This window comes from Danio rerio, chromosome 20 (genome assembly GCF_052040795.2).
Source record: "Danio rerio strain M-AB ecotype USA chromosome 20, GRCz13ab, whole genome shotgun sequence".
NCBI lineage: Eukaryota > Metazoa > Chordata > Actinopteri > Cypriniformes > Danionidae > Danio > Danio rerio.
The window spans coordinates 36,303,351-36,329,122 of record NC_141040.1 but is presented as its reverse complement, the minus strand read 5'-3'; the positions used below and the strand labels follow the sequence as shown (position 1 = coordinate 36,329,122).

At 38.0% G+C, this 25,772-nt stretch overlaps 1 protein-coding gene and 3 long non-coding RNA genes across 4 annotated transcripts in view; 2 read left to right on the top strand and 2 right to left on the bottom strand.

The window, feature by feature from the left end:
- LOC141379314 (uncharacterized) overlaps nt 1-25,772 on the bottom strand; it is a 187,071-nt gene that overhangs the window by 128,162 nt on the left and 33,137 nt on the right. The window lies entirely within an intron of this gene.
- foxo3b (forkhead box O3b) overlaps nt 1-25,772 on the top strand; it is a 45,946-nt gene that overhangs the window by 3,070 nt on the left and 17,104 nt on the right.
- LOC147832253 (uncharacterized) lies at nt 971-24,598 on the bottom strand. Its single transcript, XR_015518606.1, has 2 exons — nt 23,971-24,598; nt 971-4,485 (listed from the first exon to the last, which is right to left on the bottom strand). It is a non-coding gene; the product is annotated as an uncharacterized LOC147832253 (long non-coding RNA).
- Nucleotides 10,801-14,708, top strand: LOC141379316 (uncharacterized). The gene is made up of 2 exons (XR_015518607.1): nt 10,801-12,693; nt 12,804-14,708. It is a non-coding gene; the product is annotated as an uncharacterized LOC141379316 (long non-coding RNA).

The following is a 25,772-nucleotide window of genomic DNA, read 5'->3' as shown; positions in this document are numbered from 1 at the left end:
ATGGGCCTTTCACTTACAGAGCCAGGGCGAGTTGGGGGAGGGGGTGCATGGAAGGGTTATGGACACAAGGTCAAGGGCTGAGTTTGCGGCAGGAGGCCCAGCTCGCCTGTCCCATTGGCCGTAAATAGCCATGAATTATAATAGTGAAAGGAGAGTTACTGGCTGGTCTGTGGCAACGGCGAAATATGTGGAATCCAGCTCAGCGTGGAATTGTTTGCACACCGACTCGTCTAGCATTCAGGGGTGTGGATGTGCATGATCATATTTCTCAAACTGCTATGAAAAACATTATCTGTCAGTCAAACATGTTTTATGAGCAACTGCTATTAGCACAGTTCTCGAGTACACACAAATAAGCACACCTTCCCTGCTCTCTGTTGAGTAGGGTAGTACTGTACATTTTTGGAAAAATGTCTAACAGCGTTATGCTGAACTTTGCTCCAGTGTTACCTCCAGTTTTAAATATGACACATTCCAGCACAGGTCTTTAGAGTAGGTTTGTGTTTATGGAGTGTGTGTGCCGGTTTTAACATGACCCCGCATGACTCCTACAGGTAGCTGCCAACAAACAGGCATAGAATAATCAATATATTAATGGACAAACTTAATTTCTTTAATGTAATGTAACAAACCAGTCCTATACTGCACCCAACCCGGTCTGAGCTGGGATCGAAGTGGTGATTCTTTGTTTGGAAGTCAGTTCCTCTAACAAGGAGGCAAAAGACCATGGCATCTAGAGCACCTTTAGAGGTCAGAGGAGTGAGGTTTGCCTGCATAGCACTTCGCTAGCTGGCCTCCATTACACTCACCCCCCTAAACCTCACTCCCTCACGAGCCTCCAAGTGTAACCCACTGGTCCTACTGCACCCAGCCCGGTCTGAGATGGGAGCGGTGATTCTTTGTTAGGGAGTCAGTTGCTCTAACAAGGAGTCTAAAGACTATGGCCTCTAGCATCTGTCGCTAGAGCACCTTTAGAGGTCATAGGAGTAAGGTTTACCTGCATAGCACTTTGTTAGCTGGCCTCCGTTACACTAATTTAAAGCATCAGCATAGCTTTAATTTTGCTGAAATTAAATGGATATTCACCCCAACTACTTTCTAAATGCATCATAAAGATTATATCCATCTTGGAGTAAAACAAGTTTACTTTGTGACATTTGCCAGACATCTTCAATCATTTGGTCCACTTAACCCATGGGTCTCAAACTCAATTACTGGAGGGCCGCAGCTGTTTTGCTTCAACCCTAATCTAACACAGCTGATCCAACTAATCAAGGTGTTCAAGACTACTATAGACTATTAAGCAGGTGTGAGTTGGAGGTGGTTGGAGAGAAACTATTCAGAGCTGCGGCCCTCCAGGAATTGAGTTTGAGACCATTGACTTGAACCCTGCTCCTTTCTTACTATTAGCTACAAGTTTGCATTCAGATTTGACTCCATTCAATCTCATTTAAACATCTATACAGCTTAAAGTGACATTTAAAGGCTTAATTGGGTTAATTAGGTTAACTAGGCAGGTTAGGGTAATTAGGCAAGTTATTGTGTAACAATAACAATTTGTTCTGTAGACTGTTGAAAGAAAATTGCTCAAAGGGGCTAATAATTTTGTCCTTAAAATGGTTTTTAAAAAATTAATAACTGCTTTTATTCTAGCCTAAATAAAACGATTAAGACTATCTCTAGAAGAAAAGATATTATCAGACATACTGTGAAAATTTCCTTGCTCTGTTAAACATCCTTTGGGTAATATTTTAAAAAGAAAAACAATTCAAAGGGGGCTTATAATTCTGACTTAAACTATATATTCTGAAGAACCTGAGGTTTCAAGGAAAGTACAAGTACAAAGGAAAAAAATGAAGACTGAATGTGTTATCTTAGATGAAGATAAAAAACAGCAATGAACACAACAGTATCTTGTATCAATCTCAATGCAAAGGCTGGAATGTCCAAGTGCAAAAATAACAAGAAGCTGTATCACTATGGTTAATAGGTCACTGGTCCCCTCTGTTTTAATAAGAGAGTTTAGAAGAATTGATATCATAAAGGCGTTCCTTTGTTACTTTTGAGCATGCTGTTGTGACTGTACAGGGGAGAGAGAGAGGGAGTGACTGCTATATCATAGAAGACAATACAGCAGCACCTACTCCTACTCTCTGCAATGAATACATGATAATGCTGTGTGTTTATTTAATGATCTGCCTTTAAAACTCGATATAAAAATTAAGTCTGTTTAAAAATGTTAGACTAATTGGCAAGTTTTCTTCTTAAGGTGTACAAGTGGTGAGACTTTATTGATTCACCATTCTCCTGCAGTGATAGATCGTGCCTCTAGTGTCAAATTATGTACTTTAATCTTAAAAAAAAGTTGCATTTTTCTCTGCTTTACGCATTCTTTCAGATTTGATACATTTTTAAGGCTCTCTCACACACATTTGCCAGCTCACCACGTTTTAATCTTGTCCAGCACACTCTCTCGATCCTCTTTGCTGTTTTATTATTACTTTGTGTAATCCTCCTGTTTATCTCACATCTGAAATATAATCAGATTATGCAACTTAAAAAGAACAAGCTACTACTATCATGTGTTGCACCATTCTTGTTCCTGGAACACTTTATATGCTGATCTGCCAAGCTCAATTGAAATGTTTCAGTCACGGTGATGAAAGCGATCCGGTCACCCTCCAGAGGGTCCGTATTCGCAGAATTCCACTCGGCACAGTTCCAGGATGTAGGTGGGCTATTTTAAATGTTTCCCGTAATCTCTTTATTGTCAGGAGGGTGGGGTAAACAAATGCAACATTAATTTTATATATGGACATAATACGTGCAAAATTGCACTTTTAATATTGCTGCATATCTTACATCAGTATATATCAAATCAAGCTAATTTCTGGAGCACACCTAATTACAACCTTTGGTCGACCAAGGTGCTGTTCAATAGCAGTAGCAGGTAAAAAAAAAAAAACAGCAATACCCTGAAATAAAAACAACCATATAAAACAATAGTAACAACAGTAAAAGTTTTTTTTTAAGTAAAAGTCAATTTAGTATAGCCTGCAACTGCCATTAATCAAGATTAAATGCACTTAAACAAAGATGAGTCTTTAACATCGTTTAAAAAATAGATAGAGTGGGTGCTATTCGGATTTTTAATGGTAACTTATTTCATAGTTTCGGACCCACAACTGCAAAGGCTCTATCACCCCACATTTGAGACGAGTTCAAGGCATTTGCAATAAATGGGAGTCAGCCATTTAAGCGATCTGGTTTGGGCCTTAATTGTGATCAGATCAGAAAGATATAGTGGTGCTAAGTTATGCAATGTTTTATAAACCAAGAGTAACATTTTATAGTCTATTTGGAAATTAACCGGCAACCAGTGTAGTGATCGCAATATTGGTGTGATGTGGTCATATTTGTGGCTACTCGTGAGCAAATGGGCGGCCGCATTTTGGAACATTTGAATTCAAGAAATATATGAAGTTGCAATGAAACAGAAGAAACAAAGTATCAAGGTTTCCGATGTATTGTCACGTACATCCAAATATAATCACTTATCAGATGGACAAATGGATTTTGAGAAGCGTTTTGAGCGAACTAAATAATTGGAGAAGTCATGAACAGATGAACGGCTTCAAATGAGGTCTCTAACATGCGTTTAGCTAAATTAGGGCAAATTTGAAATTTTGTTTCATTTCATGCTGACTTTTAAAGACAGTTCAGTCCAGAGTACTGAGAAAATGAGCGGGCGGTTTGTGCAGACATGTTGACGTTGCTATGAATGTTCACTCATATACAATCACTGTTTTGTGTCTTGATTGACACGTATGAATGTTGACGTTTGGTGCTTTCGTACATGCCTGGTCATGCTTAGGAACATGACAGGTCTTTAATATCTATTTTCCACCAGAATGGATCACATTCTACCAAGAGGCTGTTCTTCCAAGATATCTTAGAATGAACAATTAATTAATGGTGCTATGATTTGTTTAACTGTAACCAGTATACAACCAGGCATTGTGTATCTTGATGTTTCTACAAGCAGTCTGACACGTTAGTTTTGCTGTTCACTGTACCAGGAGTGACTCTAGTACATTCTTGTACATACACAGAAATCCTTATTTACCTTAAACTTAATTCAGCCACTCTCTTGCACACAGAGTCACCCTATCATGCACGGTATTGTGTATTTAGGTTTTATAGAGCAGTACAATGCAATGCTCAGTGAGATTGCCATAGGTAGCATCAGCACTTCTCTATTCTCCAGGCTCATTTGTGTCAGGCAAATATTTACAACTAGAGTTGAACTGATCTTTCCAGTCTGAAAGCCTCCTTTCAGCATTGGAAATTCAACGCATATGCAAATTGACTGTATAGAGTATGTATGGAGTGTCAATTTACATCACATGATCTAAATATACTGTATAGACTTGTGTTAAAGTAAGATGTAAGCAGAAAAGATTCAACCATTCATTCATTCATTTTCTTTTCGGCTTAGTCCCTTTATTAATACGTGGTCGCCACAGCGGAATGAACCGACAACTTATCCAGCACATTTTTACGCAGCGGATGCCCTTCCAGCCGCAACCTATCTCTGGGAAACATCCACACACACGCACTCATACACTACGGACAATTTAGCCTACCCAATACATCTGTACCGCATGTCTTTGAACTGTAGGGGAAACCGGAGCACCCGGAGGAAACCCACGCGAACGCAGGGAGAACATGCAAACACACAGAAACGCCAACTGAGCCAAGCTGAGCCGAGGCTCGAACCAGCAACCTTCTTGCTTTGAGGTGATAGCACTATCTACTACGCGACTGTGTCGCCAAGATTCAACCAACACGTAAAAATTTCCTTTTCAATCCCTCGCCGAGCAAACATTTTCATATCTGAAAACATTTGATTAAAACACAGACTTCCTGGGGCATCATCTATAGCGGCAGGTCAGAAGCAGATATGATGTGGTAAAGATATTTGAATGTATATCTCATTCATCCTATGCTTCTTCCTACCTTTTCTGCGCTTTTAATGTACCTGTTCAGTTTTCTAAAGGCGTGCTTGTTAGCAGCCCTTTCCCTGCTCTGAGGCTTTTGAAAGTTTAATTTGTTTTGTTCTTGACCAGTCAATTCCTATTAGGCATGTCAGCCCTCCACAGTGCCGATAAATGTTCTTGTTTAAACTTTAATTGAGTACAATAATGCTAGGCTTCCATGTCAGGGGCTGCTGTCCAGACAAAGCCAGCAGTAATGAGATGAGATGGCTTTGTAGTGAGTGATTATCGCATTGAACAGAGGGAAATTTACGGAAATATACCCTCAGTGACATTCTCATGCATCAGCCCTTTGAGAGATAACAGAAGCACTGTCAGACAGGAGTGGGGGATTATTAGCCCGTTTGTGATGACGCAGAGCATCTATTTTAATGGTCATAAGTGGGAGTGTGTAGACTTTTGGTTAGACAAAAGATTAGATTGTTTACCCCAGATTATGGTAGATTGAGGTGATGGTTTCTTCTTCAACACAAGGCTTTCAGATCCTATACCTGACTAAGCAAATTTATTTTCTGTGACATAACACCACAGCGGCCACAGGCACATACTCAATTTGCTAGTCAAATTCATGATAGTTTGGTGTATCTGACAGAGCTTAAATCAGTAGAGGTTTTTGGACAAGAGGAACAATTTCAAAGCTTCTAAAACTATTGGCGGAAGTGTCTGCTTCTTGGTTCGTTTGCACCTTCAGATTCAGAACCGGGAATGATTTTAGTTCTAGGAACGCCTCTTTGGGGGAAATAATTCTGCAACATTATTTAACACTTCAGTATTTCCTTCTGCCTAACCACAGTAGGAACAAAGAGTAAAAAAGTGTACATTGACTAGGCGAATACATACCATAGAAAGCACTGCCAAAGCAGTTAAAGTGTTATAAGATCTAAAAAATAAAGCTAGTGTTCGCAGCATATACTCAAGTGGTCATCAATGATTTCATCCCTTACCCCTCCTTTTTGCCCTTTCAGTTTTCAGTTGTTGAATGTCACGGTTAAAGTCACTGTCTGCTGGCATACGTCAATTGAGAGTATTAGTGGTGTTGTGAATACAGTGGCCCAAGGGGGGTATTTCATTCTTGATTAAGTGGACTGGTGGCTAGTTCCTATAATGAAGTTCCTATAACCACCTGGTGCAAACGCCCATAATGGAACCCAAAACAATAAGAGGGCTATATGAAACCCGACATGTATGGCCTGTTTCGACTGAGTGGTACGGTATGGGTCACTACAGGTCACCCCTATTAGGCTTGTGTATAAATGTTCATTACTATCCATGAACATGATTTGATTATAACTGCAGATCAATGGTGTGAAATAGCCTACTAACGTCTGCAATTATATTAAATAATTAAATAAATGCAACATACATGAACACATACAGACCCTTACGGCCTCCAATTTGTTACCAGTTACAAAAAACTACACGCAACATACATTTAGTCCTTATTTGGGTTCAGAAACAACACGCAACATAGCCTCTTTTATAAGATGTAACCTCTTGTTAGAAAGTAATTCCATATTTTTCGATTTCGTAATAGTCCAAAAGGTGATGATAATAGTTAAACATGGCAGTTATTTTTTTGTGTTATGTTTTAGGTTTTAGCTTGCTGAAAGAATCATTGGCTCCTTTGTTGTTTCCTGCTTCTCCTTTGTTTTGTTTTGTCACTCTCATGTTTATCCATTTCTGAAAGAATCAAATGTCATAAGCACTTTAATAATCACGCACACGTTGTTATCATCAGCTCAAGAAGTTTGTTATTTCAAATATAGATGCGTGGCAAGTTCTCTCGAGAAAGTGAAACCGCTCGTGCTTTAGACGGTCTTGTAAACAACAACTGCACAGGCTAGATTCTGTTCTTCTTTCTGGCTTTGTGGCTCTTCATCAAGACGACTACAAGGCTTGTTTGAGCTTGGGTCAACCATGGGTTGTTATTATATGTATATATTATTACAGTGTAATGTCTCAGATGTGTATTTAATTCTTAAATGTGTTTTCATTCTTCTGGCTTGTGCACGAGTGAGTGATGTATCTCTGTAAACCAATAGCGTTCAGTTGTGCATCTTGTTCCACCTTTTAGTACCCTTTTGTTGTGCTAGATACCCATTCGAAAGGGTACCCCAAAAGTGGTTTGGTTCGCTTTTAGATACCTTTTGACAGTGGAAACTGCCATAAAAAGTGTACCGAACCGTACCGAACCATACCACTCAGTGGAAACAAGCCATCAATCAAATGTCTAGAATCTTGTTAGGGTGTGTAGGTCAGGAACATCCAATCATGCTTCTGGAGGACCAATGTCACAGCCATGTCACAACCTGGATGGGAGACCACCAGGGAATACTAGGTTGCTGTTAGAGGTGGTGTTAGTGAGGCCAGCAGGGGGCGCTCAACCTGTGGTCTTTGTGAGTCCTAATGCCCCAGTAAAAGTGAAGGGGACACTACACTGTCAGTGGGCGCCGTCTGTCGGATGAGACGTTAAACCGAGGTCCTGACTCTCTGTGGTCATTAAAAATCCCATGGCACTTCTCCTGAAAGAGTAGGGGTGTAACCCCGGTGTCCTGGCCAAAGTCCCTCTATCGGCCCTTACGATCATGGCCTCCCAATCATCCCCTTCCACCGAATTGGCTCTATCACTGTCTCTCCACTCCACCAATAGCTGGTGTGTGGTGAGCGCACTGGCGCCGTTGTCCTGTGGCTGCCGTCGCATCATCCAAGTGGATGCTGCACACTTGTGATGGTGTGGAGAGATCCCCCCTCATGATTGTGAAGCGCTTTGGGTGTATGGCCATACACAATAAATGTGCTATGTAAATACACATTACATTACATTACAATGTCTACAGTTATGTCCCCACTAGCAGTCAAAAAACCCTAACTGTTTTTCTAAAGGCATGTTTAATTGGACTCGCAGAACAGCCCTTCGTCAGCAAGACTGGAAAACCCCTGTTTTGTAGGTAGTTTCCATGTCAAATTTTAAAGTTTTGATTTCCTTGTTGCTGTGGGTTTTGGATTGTACACTAAATGTTTCTTTGCCTGAACATTTCTCAACCTGAATTTCTCTCTAAGTGAAATACTCTTCCAAGAACTGCTGTCATAAGAGTACAGTTTGCCATGCTGCGTCAAACTAACACCTCTTATCAATACAATGTGTTCTAAACATCAGGCCAATCAGATGTTCTGCAGGTGGTGAGATCATCGGCACATGCCTATTATCTGTTTTAAGAGTCCATTGCCTTGCACGCTATCAGTGAAAACTTATCTCTTTTCACTGCACCTTCGGTGTTTACACACCTGTCTTTAACGTGCCCTGGGGTCAGCTCTGGTGATATGGATGTCAGTGGAGGCCAGTGGATCAAGCTGAATGGGGGCCAAAACGCTGACTTAGCAGTAAAGTCTGCAATGGTTCCAGCTGCTGGACACATCAGCAGTTTGTTATCAGCCCGCTCAGTCAGAGTGAGGAAGCAGTATGTCAGGAAAATGATGGGCTAAAGAAATCAAGCACATGCCTTTTGGCACATTTGAACGCAGACGTTCTAATCTCTAACTAATGTTGACTGTATTTTTAGGTAGATTCGCAGTTTTGTCCTATTTACCTCTGCCTGCCCTCCTCCCCCATTTCTCGCTCTCTCTATACTCCCATGTGTGCTACAGTGTTTATGGGGGCATGAAATCGCTCCACAGCTCCTGGGCATCTCGTGTGCTTTCTTATTCAGACTGCCAACTCTGAAATGTTGCTCTTCGTGTTTGTCTGACTCTCATTTGCTCATTCTTTGCATTTTATATTCTCAAAAAAAAAAATACTTCTGTGTCTCTGTAAAATAAAAAGTGATTATAGTAGATCCAGTGCATTATATTAAATGAAGGATGGTTGAAGAAATTGACTAAAGCATTCAGATTCTTTAGATTGACATAACAAAATAACCACAATAAGGTGTTTCAGTTAATTATTAAGCATTAGATTCATTGTCTCTTCAATAATTCAAAATGTGTATATGCAGAATTTCAGATTTGACTCCAGAATCCAAAGTAATGAAATTAGGAAATCACTCGGATTTCGGAGACATGCAATATTTTAGTCCACCTTTTTTTGCCTAGAATTGGTTTGTTGTGGAGTTGTTTTGGATTTGCATTGTCATAACTGAAAGACAAAATATGTAACATGCAAACAGGGTGTTTACACTAAAGTCAATACCTATTTGGTGGTGCGATCTTCATGCAGTTGCATGGCCATCGCCTTGGCTGATGTACACCTTTTGTAACAAGAAAAAAATAAAAATAAAATGTAACTACATATTGCATCAACACGTAGCACAAGCTCTGATATTGGTCAGCTTGGTAGCTGTGACCAATGTGGGTGGGACAGAGAGCCGCGCAAACCTGTTGGAGCAAGTGTTTACAAATGTTCAGTCCCGTGAAGTAGCTCTATATGGAACTATTGTTTTAAGTTTACCTTATGATTAAAGCTGTTGCACATCCGCTGGTTTCCGTCTCTGAATGAGTTAGTTTTAGCTACTTGTACATTAAGGTAGCATTCAGAAAAAACAAAACACTCATGAAGAAGCACGACACAGAGAAACATAAAAATCTACTGCCAGTTAGCCTTTTGCAACTGTTATTGCAGTGCAACACAAACAGCGCCCAGAAGTATAAATGCATGACTACGTGCAAGGCATGCGCAGTTGATCGCCAATCACTCGACGCAGAAGTATAAATCAGCCTAAAGGTCAGCCATTCAAAACTTTGAAATAAAAAAAACCTAAGCAATCAAACTATTTGTGCATTAGGTGATAAATAATTGACCCAATTATGATGTTTTAGGATGATTCAATAAATTAAAAAAAAAAAAAATAAAATCCTGGACCCAACAACCTTCCTCACTGCACCCAAAGCATCCTTGCACCTTTAATTCTGTTATTAATTACACACGCTCATGTTGTTCCAAACACCTTTTTAAGCCTAATTAAGATATTTTAGATGAAATCTGAGAACTCGCTTATCCTTCATAAACAGCAAGGTTCCTGACTCATACAAAGTGCAGTAAAAGACGCTCTCAGGGTTTTGGAATGACATGAGAATAAGTAATTAATAACATATTTTTAACTTTTGAGTGTAATGACCACTTAAGAAGCGTTTTTTCAACACTGGTGACACAATATTGGCTTATTAGCAGAATTTTTGAAGGATCCATAAGTAACTAAGAAATAAATATATTTTAAAATAGGAAAAAATATATAGAATAAATAATATTTTTTTCATAGTATTGCAGTTTTTGATCTTTGTGAGATTGAAAAGACTTCTATTCAAAGACATAAAAAAAATCTCTCGTCCCACTTTATATTAGGTGGTCTTAACATCAAAAGCATAAAAAAATGAGTACAATGTACTTACTGTGTTCATAATGTATTGCAGAACACTTCTGGTGCTCTTGAGAGGGAATACAGGTAAGGTTAGCGACAGGATTGGTGGTAAGGGTAGGTTTAAGGGTGAGTTAAGGTGTAAGGCATGGTCAACAGTGTAATTAAAGATGTAATTACAGAAATCAATGACATGCAGGTATTTAATCAATCAGAAGTAAAATGTAAACACATGCATTTTAACAATAAGTACTTTGTAACAAATAAATCATATCAGTGTAAGTGGGTAGGTTTAAGTGTGGGTCAACCGTGCAATTACAGATGCACATTACATTACAGATGCAATTACATGGAGATATTTAAACAATCATAAGTAAAATGTAAACACATGTATTTAAACAATAAGTACTTTTTAACAAATAATTACTACCAATGTAAGTACATAATACTAAAGGCCACCTAATATATAGTAGGACCAAATCTTCAAACTTCTGAACAGAGGTGTACAGAAATAGCTAGCTCGAGTGACATGGAGAGGGTCACAGAGTTTAATGAGTAAACATGCTCTTCATTGACTGAACTCGCAAACAGTCATGCTCTCTAAATCCTGCAAACCAAGCATACAGGGTTCACCGAGCTTACATGATCTGCTGTATATTATACCCTCAACGACACCCCCTTGGTTTTTAAGGAGTAGTAAGAGGCCCAGATGCTGTTTTTTCCCCGCTTTCTCTCATTCCCATAGTGTGCGTTGAAGCTTTTGACATGTACACAGGCAAATGGGCACAGACACCCGCACACACCCATTTTTCTGGGAACAGTAATGCATTTCCTTGCTCATGTGCTTCAAAGATAGGACTTCTCTTTTATGTGAGGATGAAAGCATATGCGCATGAGTGACCATATGTAGTAATGTAGCGTGAACTCCCACTCTGTGGCGTATACATGTGTGTGCGTCAATCAGATTAAACATTTCATTAAGATCAATCCGTTCTAGTAGTTAACGAGTTAATGCTATCATTAAGGTATTATAAGGAAAATATATAGATATTAATAATATTTACGCATAACAGTTATATATGTGCATACATGCTATTTTGATCATCATCATTGAAACTAGCTGAAAACTTGCCCATGGTGTTACAGTGTTCTGCTTTTTATTCTCTCTATGTAGGGGCCCAGTAAAAGGTTACATGGGGTACCAGAAAAAGGGGCCCCTCGCCTTCTCTCTCTCTCTCTCTCTCTCTCTCTCTCTCTCTCTTTCTCTCTCTCTCTCTCTCTCTGTCTTCCTTCTACTTTTTTTATCAGAGTTTCCCTCCTTCTCTTTCTCTCAGATTACTGTGAACGAGTGAGGTGGGGGTGCGAGGTTACACTCTTCTGTGTTGTGTGTAGACCTTTAGGGAAACATACAGTCTCAGTGTTGCTTCGAATACAAACGGCTCATTATACAGTGTATGGACTCCTTTTACTATAGGATCTTTGCTTTGACATTGTAGGATACGTGTAATTTATGATAATAAGTGATTCATGCTTGCCTGCTGAATGTTGTGTTTAAATTTCACCATCTTGACCCTTTTTTCAAGAGAAAAAAATACTATTCTGTTTGTGGTACAGTACTTGTAATTAAACTGAACAATATTAAGGCCCAATCCCAATTCTATTTTTGTACCCCTAACCCTTCCCCTTGAAATGGAGTGTGAAGGGGAAGGGCTTCAAAAATTTCCCCTAAGAAATGGGACAGCACTACAACACCTGCACACCTCATCATATGTCATCATCGCTAGCTCTTGCTTCATATGAGATCGACGATGGCACCTGCTGTAGTTATTCCAGTTGCTTTATTGTTTGGTATTTATCTTCAGGAAATCACTGAAGGCAAAGATATCATGTTATCATAACAATAGAATGTGGCAATAAGATCATAACTGTACTGTGGCCATATTCATCAATGTAAACACACAAAAAACAACATTAACATTGTAGCAGACACTGTAAAAAGCCCATTCCCAGCCACTAGAGTTTTCTGAGAGGGTATTCGAGTGTTGTTGAGTGTCAGAATGTTGTACAGGAGTTATTTTTAGGGATTATAGATAGCTGAATCTAGCGTTTTTTACTTTAGCGTCTTTTTTTTTTTTTTTTTTAAGGCATGATGAAAAAAAATGAACGCCATTATGAATATATTAAAACATGTGCTTAATTGTTGAAAAAATTGGTAATAATGAGAAAAAAAAAACATATTTGTGCATCTCCTGACTTCTCTGTGCAGCCATGCTGCCGTTGTGGCTGGTGTATTCGGGGAAATTTTCTATCTAGCCCTTCCCCTTACCCCTACACCTTCAAGCTAAAGAGAATTGGGACACCCCTACCCCTTCACTTGAACGCGCAATACAAGTGGTAGGAGTAAGGGGAAGGGTAGAATTGGGATTGGGCCTTAATCTGGTGTATATTGGTGCTGCGGTGTAAAAAGCAGTGGTATGTGGAGTTTCTGTATTGAAAAGTGAACTACAATAACTTATAATACCTAAAATCTTTTTCTTTAGGTATTGCCAAAGTCCCTTTAAGCCAAGTCATTTCACTCAACGGCCATCTTTGAAACACCACTCAGGCAGTATACTCAGGCATTCTGTCTAAACGGGGAAACATCAAATTCTCCAAAACCGCTTGCCAAGCTTACCATTAAATTTCATATTAGGATTCACCAAGAAAATTAAACAACAACTGTGCCTTTAGTTTCATTTCTAAACATCCAAATCAAACAAAATCTGCAGAAACTCACGTCTGGTCAGAACCCCTCTGCCGGAGGATTGTCAGTCTATAGAGATCGATGATTGGCTCCTGTACTAGTAGGAGAGGCTTTATTCACCATGTTGACCGTTACACTTTTGCCCATTCAAAGAGATACGAGTGACATTTCTTGTGCATTCTAGAGTCCTTGGTATTGCCGGAGTAGCGTTTAAAAAAAATAATATCCCAGGTAGCCTATGGTATTAGCACAGTACAAAAAGCCCTATAAAAAATACAGTGTGTAGGAGTATATTACAGATTCTCAACTACATGCATGGGGTGGATGATGTTCGGGTTTTTTAAATTAATTTTCTTTATTATATTTTATCGTTATTATTCAGAAAATTAAAGTTAAATATTTTGAGTCTCAATGCTTTTATGTTTTTCTATGCATTTCAACACTTTTGGGGTAATAAAGTTTAATTGGACGGTCATTAAGATCTTTTCTAAATGTACCAAAGATTAATTTTGTATTAAAGTGTCTGCTAAAAAATGCTTCAAGTTTGTACAAATTTTGACTTTTTTCTAATTAGATGCTAAAACACTAAAATGGTTTATTATATATATGAAGATATGCATGAACCAAGTTGAGCAGCTCCTCAATAAAGCAACAATAAAAAATGAAAGAGATAGCAGAGCGTACAGCAGAGACAGACGGATAGATAGAGATTGGTCCTGTGGGACAGGATTGCTGATGATCTAGCCAATGACATCATCGCTCGACTCAAAGGGCTTTTAGAGTGATTGATTCACACATATGTAAGTGAGAATATGATGCTGACGAATATGATGTTGTTTACAGTTTTTATGATGATTTACAGTATCAGCGCCGCATATTATGGTGAGTGTACTGTGGGGCTAAACGGTAGAAGTCGTTGCCTTTCCCCACAGATTTTCTTCCCTCTCAGCACTGCTTGGTAAATATGGGTTAGTGTGCCTTTCCTGTCTCTCCTCTCCCCACTTCTTCCCCTTGTTTGTTTTACTTTTCCTTTTCTTCCACCCAGCTTTTCGCTCCCTTCTATTTTTTTCCCTCTTCCTGCAGCTGTGCAGTGGGATCCAAGGTTTTTCCAGGAGAACACAAAGGCTTGGAACGTGCGAGATTTTTGACACACAGAGTTATAGTGTTTGTATGAAGACACTGGCTGAGGTTATTTTGTACAAGGCTTGAGTTTGATATCGGCACTTTTTTATAAAGACAGTTTCACAGTGGTGGGATGTGCAGCGCAGGATTAGTCTGTACACTTAAAGCTTAGTCAGGTGGCCGGTCATATGAGCTGACTTTAGTGTACAGTGTGTGTATGTACACATACAGTGTGTGCGTACAGAGAGCGTGTGGAGATTATAATGTAATCAGCTGTGTGGTTACATCAGATTCGCTTTCACACCATGCATCACACCAGATTGCTTGATGCAGAGTGAAATGACACTATAAAAAAAAGAAACAAAAAAGGTGGAGAGAGGGAGTTGAACAGGCAAATAAAACGAGATCTTAAAGATAAAAAAAACAGCCAAGATAAAAGATGAAGAAAGCGCTTTTAAATTCTACCAGTTGCTGACCAGGATGATGTTGAAGAGAATTGCCATGTTTTTTAATAATTCTTTTCATTTATTCCCAGTTTCTTGCATACAGAATTAAGAAAAAAAAGTTTTAAAAATTTTAATTTAATTTAAACACACTGAAAAAGATAATACAAATATTATGAACACATTTCAAACGAGTTTCAAAAACACACAAAATTACTGCTCCTCTAAATATGTAACTTTCCTTAAAATTCGAAAATTTGATTATCAGTTTCCTTCCTAAAAAAAAAAAAAATATATATATATATATATATATATATATATATATATTTTTTTTTTTTTTTTTTTTAAATAATATATATATATATATATATATATATATATATATTTTTTTTTTTTTTTTTTTTAGGAAGGAAACTGATAATCAAATTTAATTTTCGTAATCACAATTAATACAGTTAATATTAGGCATGGGACAATAACCGCTTTCAAGGTATACCGCGCTTTGGAAAAGTCACAGTTTTAAAATCGGCAACATTTTCTGTTATACCGTTCCTACTTTTAGGACAACAGTATCTCCAGTAGAAAAGATATTCGAAGATGTCCTTTTAAATTGTTAAGAAATCTGTGTTCTAATAAAGACTAATTTAATTTGGGAAACAATTAAAATATTTTATATAAATATATATATATATATATATATATATATATATATATATATAATTTTTTTTTTTTTTTTTTTTTTAAATGAGGGAAACATTTTTTAATATTTAAAAAGGACATATTTTAGAGCAGTAATCACAATAAATGTGAAAAGGTGATATTTTTACCCATCCGTCAGAATCATATACCAGTCCATGCCTAGTTAGTATGCAGGGAGAACATGCAAACTCCACACAGACTCAACCCATCGACCTTCTTGCTGTGAGGCGACAGCACTACCTACTGCGCCACTACGTCTCCTAATGTGTAATTACATTTAAAAAAGATATAATAAATGCAATTTAAACACACTCAAAAAGATTACAAATATTATGAATACATTTTAATAAATTCGTTTAAGAGAGTTTCAAAAACACAAAATTACTGATTTCCTTTACTGATCGAAATATTTCCATAAATCCGATATTAAATCCTATTAATCATGATTAATACACAGTTAATATACAGTTATATAAAATTGTTATCTTTCAAGGGTTCAATGCTAAGAATTTTTTTCTACTGGCCCCTCCAGTAGAATAATAGAATGCTATAAAAATGTTTTGCAAATATATCGTTTTTTTTTTTTTTTTTTTGCAGTTGTTTGTTTGCAAATTTCATTTTTATTTCTCAAAACTTTATTTTCCCCTTGCAGTTCTTTATTTTTGTTGCCAACATTAGCTTTTATTTATCAAAAAATAATTTTCGCTTTGCGATTTTTGTATATTTTTACAGTACTGTCAAATTCAAGCATACACAAAAAAATTGAAAACTTGGTTAGCATTTGCATGGAATTGCTCGTATATAATAAGAAATACTTGTGAAAAAATGTCCTTGCTTATGTGAAAAATAAATAGCAATTCACAGAGTGGCTAATAAATTTGACAACTGTACATGATACAACAGATTCTTTTTCATAAACTCAGTATTGACCTTCCGATGACCCTGTTTTAATGTTTGTTAAATGTGTGTAGATGAGTGTAAGCTTAAACGGGGTCTCACATTTCTTTTGGTGTGTTAAGGTATACTTGACTACATATTTGATTGGCCAATATTACCCTCTACACGGTCCACTGAGGTTTTGTCTCAGTGGTGATTAGGCAAATTTTACATCAGTCAAATACCCCATCATTTAGACAAACAACACAGCCCAACACAGACCCTGCTGTGGGAATTCTGAAATAGCCAAATCTCGTGAAAGAGCTGAAAAAAGTATTCACACTTCATTTCCACTCTCGATGAGCTTATTTTTTTTCTGCTTAACTCTAAAATTGTATAGAGACTGTGAGAGCTTGTGCTGAGGGCGAGGAGCGTGATTGGCTGACTTGCACTCCTCCCCCATCTGTGATTGGCTGGAAGGTTCAGTGGGGCACTCAATCAGCGCAGTGGAAGCATATGTAGGTCAGTGTGTAGCTGTGCTGCAGTGTGTGTGTAAAGTGCGGTCGCGTACTCTGGCAGTCCTCCAGTTCTCTCTCTCTTTCAGAGTTAGCGAAGAGAGCAGAGGGGGAGGGAGAGAAGAAGAGGACAGTGGGAGTAGACTGCGAGGCCTCTTCTATCCAGTCTGTGCATTAACGGCACTAAACGCATTAGTGTTTAGTCTCAGATTGGTGACAAACATTTAGAACAACTTTTCTGAATGTAACGCCAATTGGATTTGCATGTCGTGGCCGCAGTTACTCTTTTAATCCTGTAAAAAGAATCTTGTTTTCACCCAGAGTGTCAACAACGGCTGGTTACTGTGAAACAACCTTTGAAACAACTTTTGTCCAAACCACTACATATAAATACACAAGAATGCGAACATCGATCTGTCATTCAGAGGCTCTCAGTCTTTTCTCTTTTTTTGAACCAGACTTGCCATTAGCAGTCTAAAACTTGGAGAAGTGCAGTGTTTTGGAAGGAAGTGGGTTTACAGTGAAAATGAGAGAGAAAGGGAACGCCAGGATGAGGGGAAAATCAGGCTTTGAGAGTTGTCCAAAACTACACTTCTGTATCTGTCTTTTAACGGCTGTGCCCTGAAAGTGCCCCATGTACTTCTAAAGCACTTCCCTCTGGCACAGCCAGGAATTTAGCTTGAGTCCCTAAGGCGTGCCACAAAAAGCACAGAAAGTCTGTTGAGCTGCTAAGCTTACCCGCAGTGCATAACTATCCCCTCTAAAAAGCTCCCACTACATATACGCACATGTGCTTGGCAACCTGGCATAGGCAAAAACATCGACTCTCTTATATCTCCAGACGCTGAATGTCTAGACGGAGAGCGCAAAAGGGTCGGACAAAGAGTCTCATGAGCATCCCTGTCTGCACATTTTACAGTGAACCAACTCGCTGAGCACACACACACACAATTACACATGCATACATACCCAAATGCAAAACTACTAAAAGCCTGGTGGGCACGCTCAACACTTCAATGAATTATGAATCACTGTTGTTAGGCAGACTGAATGCACAAGGTCTTTGCCCATATTTCATACAGCCCACATGCACACCTCAGCAGTGTGTCTAGACACATGGTGTTTGCAGAAATGTGATCCAGTTACTTTTTTTGCACGCAGAATATTAGATAGTTACTCTGCCTTACTGAATAAAGCCTGTCTGTCTGTTTCTTTATCTATCAATTTAAAGTATTGTCTGTTGCTTGGTTGTCTGTCCATCCATCTTTCCACATATCCGTCCGTCCGTCCGTCCGTCTGTCTGTCTGTCTGTCTTTCTAACTGTCTGTCTATCCACCCACCCATCCATCCATCCATCCATCCATCCACTTATCCATCCATCCATCCATCCATCCGTCTGTCTATCTGTCTGTCTGTCAATCCACCCACCCTATCACCCAATCCATCCATCTAACCATCCATCTAACAATCCATCATTCTTCTATCCATCTATCCATCTATCTATCTATCTATCTATCTATCTATCTATCTGTCTAACACTGTCTAACTGTCTGTCCGTCCGTCCGTCCGTCTATCTATCTATCTATCTATCTATCTATCTATCTATCTATCTATCTATCTATCTATCTATCTATCTATCTATCTATCTATCTATCTATCTATCTATCTATCTATCTATCTATCTATCTATCTATCTATCTATCTATCTATCTATCTATGCTGGTCTTAAATACAATCATATACTCTATTGCATGCTTTCATGTGGATTAAACCAACTTTTAACTGCAGTCAAGACCTAATGTCGAAACTTGTGTCGGAAAAAGGTGCTGTGTTTAAATAGGAGTTTCGTTGACACCTTGAAACACAAGTAGAAGAAAAAAAACGTCTCAGCTGACAGCCACACCTTAAGATTACACACACATTATTAGTTATTTTGGGCCAAGTAAGCAGATGGACGAAGAGGAACCAAAGAGTAAACATCCTGCACACCTCTGTTGGCTTTCTTCATCGCGTCTCGTGATCTGACCACCACTTCTGTATGTCTGCAAATAAAAATAGACTCCAACCGTACTTCCTTTTTTTCTGATGACTATTTAAAACAGCAAATTATGGCCTTAGTCACTGCTGTGGACGAAAAGCGTTAGCATTTTTAATGCAAGGAAAGCAGAGTTGATTTAGATAGACATCCATGTGAGCAATTCAACAGCTGTGAACTGTTCGATTATCTGTGTCAGAGGTCAGTTTAAACTCACTTAAGAGATTTAAAACTTCAAGATGTATTACTTTTTATTTCAGGGAGGATAGAGGTGATTGAGTGCGTGTGTGTGTGTACTGTACATGTTACATCTGTCAGAAAGAGACTTGCCATGCAGGTTTTTCAAGTTGTCTCTAAAGTTGTGCTCTCCAATCTTCAACCGAAGAACTTGTCAGCACTTTTACCTCTCCAACCCCCCTTTCTCTCTAAGTTTTTGGAGGGATTACTGCGCAGACCTCTTTCAAAAGCACTCTCATGGTGAGATTGAGCCTTGGGATTGGCACCCTGCTCATGTATCAGTGTTCTTTAATGGATGGAAACCAGTGCTATGTGCTCGCTCACGTATGTCTTGATTGCATGAAGTTCCAAAGCTCTCTCCTAGAGCCCTTTTTTAATTCCAGAAAGAGGCCCAGTTTGCCTATGAGTGTGCGTGTGTAGTGATTCTGGAAGGAGTCTAATTTGCCGGAGAGCGTGTGAATGCGTTGGAGCCGTGCCAGAGAGTTCAGCGCAGTAGATGAGTTGTTACTGGAAGGCTTTTGTTCTGGGTTCCACTAGAGAAAAGCCCTTTACAGGAGTCAGCCAGTCAAAATGGCAGAAGGGAGAAAGAAGAGGAAAAAGGAGAGGAGGAGGAGGAGGAGGAGGAGGGGGAAAAAACTCCAAATGTCCTACTTGTTAGACTGATCTATTATCGAGGACTTTAAGATTCTGCTGAGATACCACTGCCATGGAGATTTGTGTTCCAGGCCGTAATAAGCTGAAATTACCTCAAGCAGTCTTCTAGGAACCGTGGCTTGCCTTGGAATCTCAGGGCTAATTATGCCCCTAGACATCATAATTCAGACACCTGTGTTTTAATGCAATGCAAAGATATCGCAGTAAGAAGATTAGACAGTAAAGCGAATGAGACAAATAAAAGTATTAGGAATAAATATCAGCAGTTTGCAGAACAAAACAAAAATGTTTCAATCAATATGACTATAAATTATAAATCCAGAGAAACTGGGAATTTTCAAGTAGTCTTACAAAGATGTTTGTACTGTATATATGTGTAATCATGGCCTTGAACTATACCTGCGTACAAGTAATAATAAACTGCTTATTTAAACAAATTATTTGAGAATATTTCCAATGAATCACTGAATGATCACAATGCGTTTGCAGTGTTCCCAAAGTCATTTTTCAAATGGTAAAAAAAATCCCCATAAATGTAGGGGCCACTTAACGTGCTGTATATGAGCTATAGAACAGGAAATATTTAGAGAAAGAGCTCTCAGTGACAGTGGAAGTGAGGTCTAAGAACAAGCCCAGACCAATGTCACAGTAATGAAGAGAAGGACAAAGGTCTGTAGGATGTTATCCTAGTGTCACTTGACAGCTGAATGATTACGGCTCCTACTGTATGTAAAAGCTATATTTAATACCTGCACATGTAAATATCTGCTTATATTAACTTAATTCCATTTAAATTTTTATTTGAATAGATTTTTTTAAATGCAGTATACAGTAAATGTAACTTTTTTCATTTTTCTTATAAAATTTTAAGTCTGTCATTGCCGCCTCACACAATCAGGATTTAGTGACAGTGCCATGTATGGGGCAAGAGTTATAAGACATTCATTAGCCATTATTAATGAAACTTACGCATTTGGTAATAACTTTTGCCTGCATGTACTTATTTTAATGAAATTGGTCCCAAATTATTCTTTGGGTCATGCCGACAACACAGATACTAATTATGCGATCATCTGCCAAACTTTCTGTCCGCCATTTGGATTTTGTTCAAACCATTCTTTTTTCAACTCCTCCTAGACCATCGGTCCAATCTTAACCAAATTTGATTCAGATCATCTTCAGACAATGTAGACCATTCATGTCAATAAACAAAAAGTGTAGTCATTTAGCATATGTGCAAACTAATGTCTAATGTCTAAACTAACTAATGTCAATCTGCCAGATGACATTACAGGCTGAATCACTGCTATGGTTTGAAATCAAACTTTATGTGAGTGATCTCGGCCTGACTTTGACCTAACAACGTCAGTTTGCACCACCTTCTGGGTAAAATTGACAAACATTTAAATTCTATGAATAGAAATCATACAAATTTTATCAAATGTCTTTTAAATAGTTTTGTCTATTGCCACGAGACTGGTCTTGCAGATTCCTTGTATCATATAGAGAACATTGATATAATGTATTCTCTAATTGACACGACTTTCTTTCCACCATCTTGAATTTAGTTTGAAAATCTGTTGTTTTAAACTCTCCTTAGATCGAATTTCCATCATATGTGGGTAAGACCATGCTGCTAAAAAGTTCTAGAATTTTCCAGTTGCACTGTAGCTTGTTGCCTTGCTTGTTAATGATGTGGCCGCTGGGCTACTTGACCCCGATAAATGCTGCTTGCAGCTATATTTATCATTACCACTACTACCACTTTGAGAAGTATCTTATTCTGTATAAATAATGAAAACTGTATTGTAATTGTTATTTATTCTGGTCAAACTGAGCTTTTATATTGACAAATTGCAGCGAAGATGCTTAGGTTTATCTGTGTACTTGATATGACGATTTGCCAAATTTAATGGCAAAATCAATTTGCCAAAATTAAAGGTTTGCCAAATTAAAGTATTATATAATAATATGATATAAAGGCATCCCAGTGGCGCAGTGGGTACCACGATCGCCTCACAGCAAGTAGGTTGCTGGTTTGAGCCTCGGCTGGGTCAGTTGGCATTTCTTGTGGAGTTTGCATGTTTTCCTTGTGTTCGCGTGGGTTTCCTCCTGGTGCTCCGGTTTGCTCCACAGTCCAAGGACATGTGCTATAGGTGAATTGAATAAGCTAAATTTTCTGTAGTGTATGTGTGTGAATGAGTGTGTATGGGTGTTCCCTGTGATGGGTTCCAACTGGAAGGGCATCCGCTGCATAAAACATATGCTGGATAAGTCGCCGGTTCATTCCACTGTGGCGAGCCCAAATTAATAAAGGGACAAAGGCTAAAAGAAAATGAATGAATGAGCGTAATATAAATAAATAAAATTTTATTAGAATATTAGTGTTATTATGGAAGTTTTATTTATATTTGTAGCAAAATAATGAATAAACTTCACCAAAAAAATATTTTTTACTTTACTCTTGAATTCTGTGACATTTCACATTATATAACAAATGCTTAATGGATTGCATTTGTAGAAATTATAGGAAAATTGCAGGAGAAAAAAGCCAAAATCAAGCCAGAAACTAAACAAAATAATACATCATGTCAGAATATGTCAAGATACATTAACCTTTGGATGACTGACAGCCTAGAACTTCTTTTTGCTGGCAGATCGTGCAGTTACGACATCTACCAGAAGGGGTTAAGTGCACCGAGCTAAACAGGCAAACCTTGACCCCTCCAGTATGGCACAAGGGATTGTCATATATCTCTGTGAAAGGAAAGTGTGAGAGCGAGAGAGAAAGTGTGTAGGGGGAAGGGGAAATCAATAGACAGACAGAGCTCGGAGGACATGTCCATGCGGTGTGTTTCAGTGTGTTTCGTCATGAAGGGGAGCTGCAGCATTAGTGAGCGTGTGGTTAAGCCTCGTGTGCCTCAGAGAACCAGAACAAAGAGACGTGAAGAGAGAAAGCGAGATGAACGAATAAGTGACAGATCGAAGCCTCCTAAGCCAGTTACACAGAAAAGGGACTGTGCTGTTCAAACCAGCCGTGTCCCAGACACACAAACACCGACCCCTAACAAGAAAACATGCCTCTTGTTTGTTTGTTTTTGTTTATGGAGTTGTTGATGGCCTTTTTGTTCAACTCAACTGGTGTGTGATTGACTTGGGACAAAAAAAAAAGAAGCTTTCCTTTACAGAGTAAAGGCAAGAAAGCAAAAGAGCAAACGAGATGAGGAAAAACAGGCATAGAGGTGGATGTTATGTGTATTCCTGCACGTCTCAATATTTCTATGTTTAGAACTGTAATCTCCTATTTATCCAAACACACGCACACAGCCAAAGTGACCCGAGCCTTAATCATCTAATCAGCCTGGTTTATTTTGAAGGAAGACATTAGCAGGCATCACTCTGGATGGTTATTAATATTGTAGAGGATAATGGGGCAATTAGCTAGTTTTTTGTTTATGTTGAAATTATCTAGGCGGCATGGTGGCTCAGTGGTTAGCACTGTCGCCTCACAGCAAGAAGGTCGCTGGTTCAAGTCCCAGATGGGCCAGTGGGCATTTCTGTGTGGAGTTTGCATGTTCTGACCGTGTTGGTGTGGGTTTTCTCCGGGTGCTCCGGTTTCCCCCACTGACATGCGCTATAGGTGAATTGAATGAACTAAATCTAACTTCCCATCAGCCATCAGAATTCTAAACAGATAACCAACGCACATAACAGTCTCTTTTCTGCTCAGTACAACACTACATACTCCATCCCATTTTGCACTATTTTATTCTTTATTCTTTTTTTTGCACATAATCCAATTGCACTAGGCACTTTTTGCATAATAAGCACAATAAAAAACAAACAAAAAAAAAAAAAACACTGTACACTGTTTACATCTGTTTCATTACTCAAATTAGGTTTACATATTGTTTACTTTCATAGATATTTACTTACATTTACAATCAATCTTCAGTCACTTCTGTGTATATATGTGTATTTATGTGTATGTTGTGTATGATGTGTATGTTGTGTGTATGACTTCACTGTGGACGGCAAAGTAAGAATCTCATTGTACAGGGAGACGTGTTTCCTTACTGTGCACATGACAATAAACAGTTGAATTGAGTTGAATTGAATTAAATTGGCTACTGTGTATGAGTATTTGTGTGAATGAAATGGTGTTTCACAGTGATGGGTTGTGGATGGAAGGGCATTCGCTGTTTAAAACGTATGCTGGAATAGTTGGCGGTTCATTCCACTGTGGCGACCTCTGAAATAGAGATTAAGCTGAAGGAAATTGAATGAGTGAAGGAATTAAACTATCTAGATCCCCATCAAGGTGTATATTCATGCAAATATTTGCATTTTCAGTAATTTCTCCAGTATTAAAATGATTTCTTCACAGACAGACATGTGTTTTCTTCAATAAAACATGGTTACAGAGATAAACTAGTCAATGTCCAGCTGGCCAAAAGATATTAAAATAGTGACCTTTAGAATAAAAGAGATATTTCACCCATCCTCTACTTGCTCTAAAATCAACATTTTTCAAAATATCATCTTTGTTCAGCAGAAATATAGAAACCCATGAAGATTTTAAACCACTCGAGGGCATGTAAATGATGAGTAAGTTTTCATTTTTGTGTGAACTATCCACAGAGCACTGCTTTTTAAGACTTCCTAAAGAGATACTGCATTCAAAAATGAAAACATCACATTTTACTCAGCATTAGGCTCTTACGAATACGTATTATGACGTTAACCCAAAGGCGTAGGTTCGCTCTTGACATTGGTGGGACCATGGGGATATACTGTACACCTCAAGAGCACATGCATTGGGGATTTTTTTGTGCTTTTAAAAACATGAATAAAGTACTTAATAATATTAAAAAAAAAAAAACAACAACAAAAAAAACACTTAATAATACGGAGAACAATCACGTCACAAGCTGCAAAAGTCAATTTATATGATCTTACTGCAATCTAGCTTTGAGGAGGTATAAATGTAGAGAAATTCAGTGAAGTGTGTGACACAATTTAACAGTTTTATCCCTATTTGTCTTTCATAATCATGGAGGTCAAAATCAAAACTGAATTTCGATTTACTGATATTCACTGAATTAATTGCACTGTCTTGGTTCAATACACAATACACCCTGGGCAAACTGACCACCCTTTTATTTTGTTAGTGGCTGTTTTTGCCCCATTGACTTCCATTTTAATGACACCATATGACATTTACATTTAGTCATTTTATATAATCAGGCATTCTTGATTGTTGCTGGTTTTCCCATTTAGGAAGAGGTAAATTTACAAATTTTTACTGTTAATCATTAGTTGCAGTGCAAAAAAAGCTTAGCTTTTAGATAAAAAAAAATTATATGGTTATATGAACAATAGTGTGTTTGTGTGAGCATGTGCAAGTGTGTGAGAGAGCACTTGCCATGTTTGAAAAATAAGTAACTCAGCTTTTAGAACACAGTCAATATATTAAGTAAGACACTATAATCTGTGGTTTTACTCAAAACTCTAGATAAAAACCAGTAACTTTTTTGCACAAACCCATCTAAAGGGTTAATGCTGCCAATGGATGATTAACAGTAAAAATGAAAAGTTTCCTAACAAAGTGAAACACCAACAATCAAGAATGCATGATTATTTGGTGTCATGCCTTTGCAATCAAAATAGGTTGTTATAATGGAAGTAAATGGGGCAAAAGCAGCTGCAAACATAAAGAAAGGGTAGTCAATTTAATCAGTACACAAGGGTTAAATAGAAGTATTTTCAAAATGTGAGATTATCTATTGATTCTTTCAACATAATTATTTTATTTTTCTTCATATAATGAAAATCTACGAGGTATGGACAAAAACCCATCTAAACTTTTCTGTAAATATCTTTTTTTGTTTTCCAAAGAAGTCAGTCAGTCTTGCTGGCTTAAAACAGCAAAATGATTAGTTATTCATGACAGAGTTTTTAATTATCCCTTTACTGACAAAAAAAAATGCTCACTGTACTGTATATCTTTCAAGATCAACTCTTCATACCACAAACTTGTCAC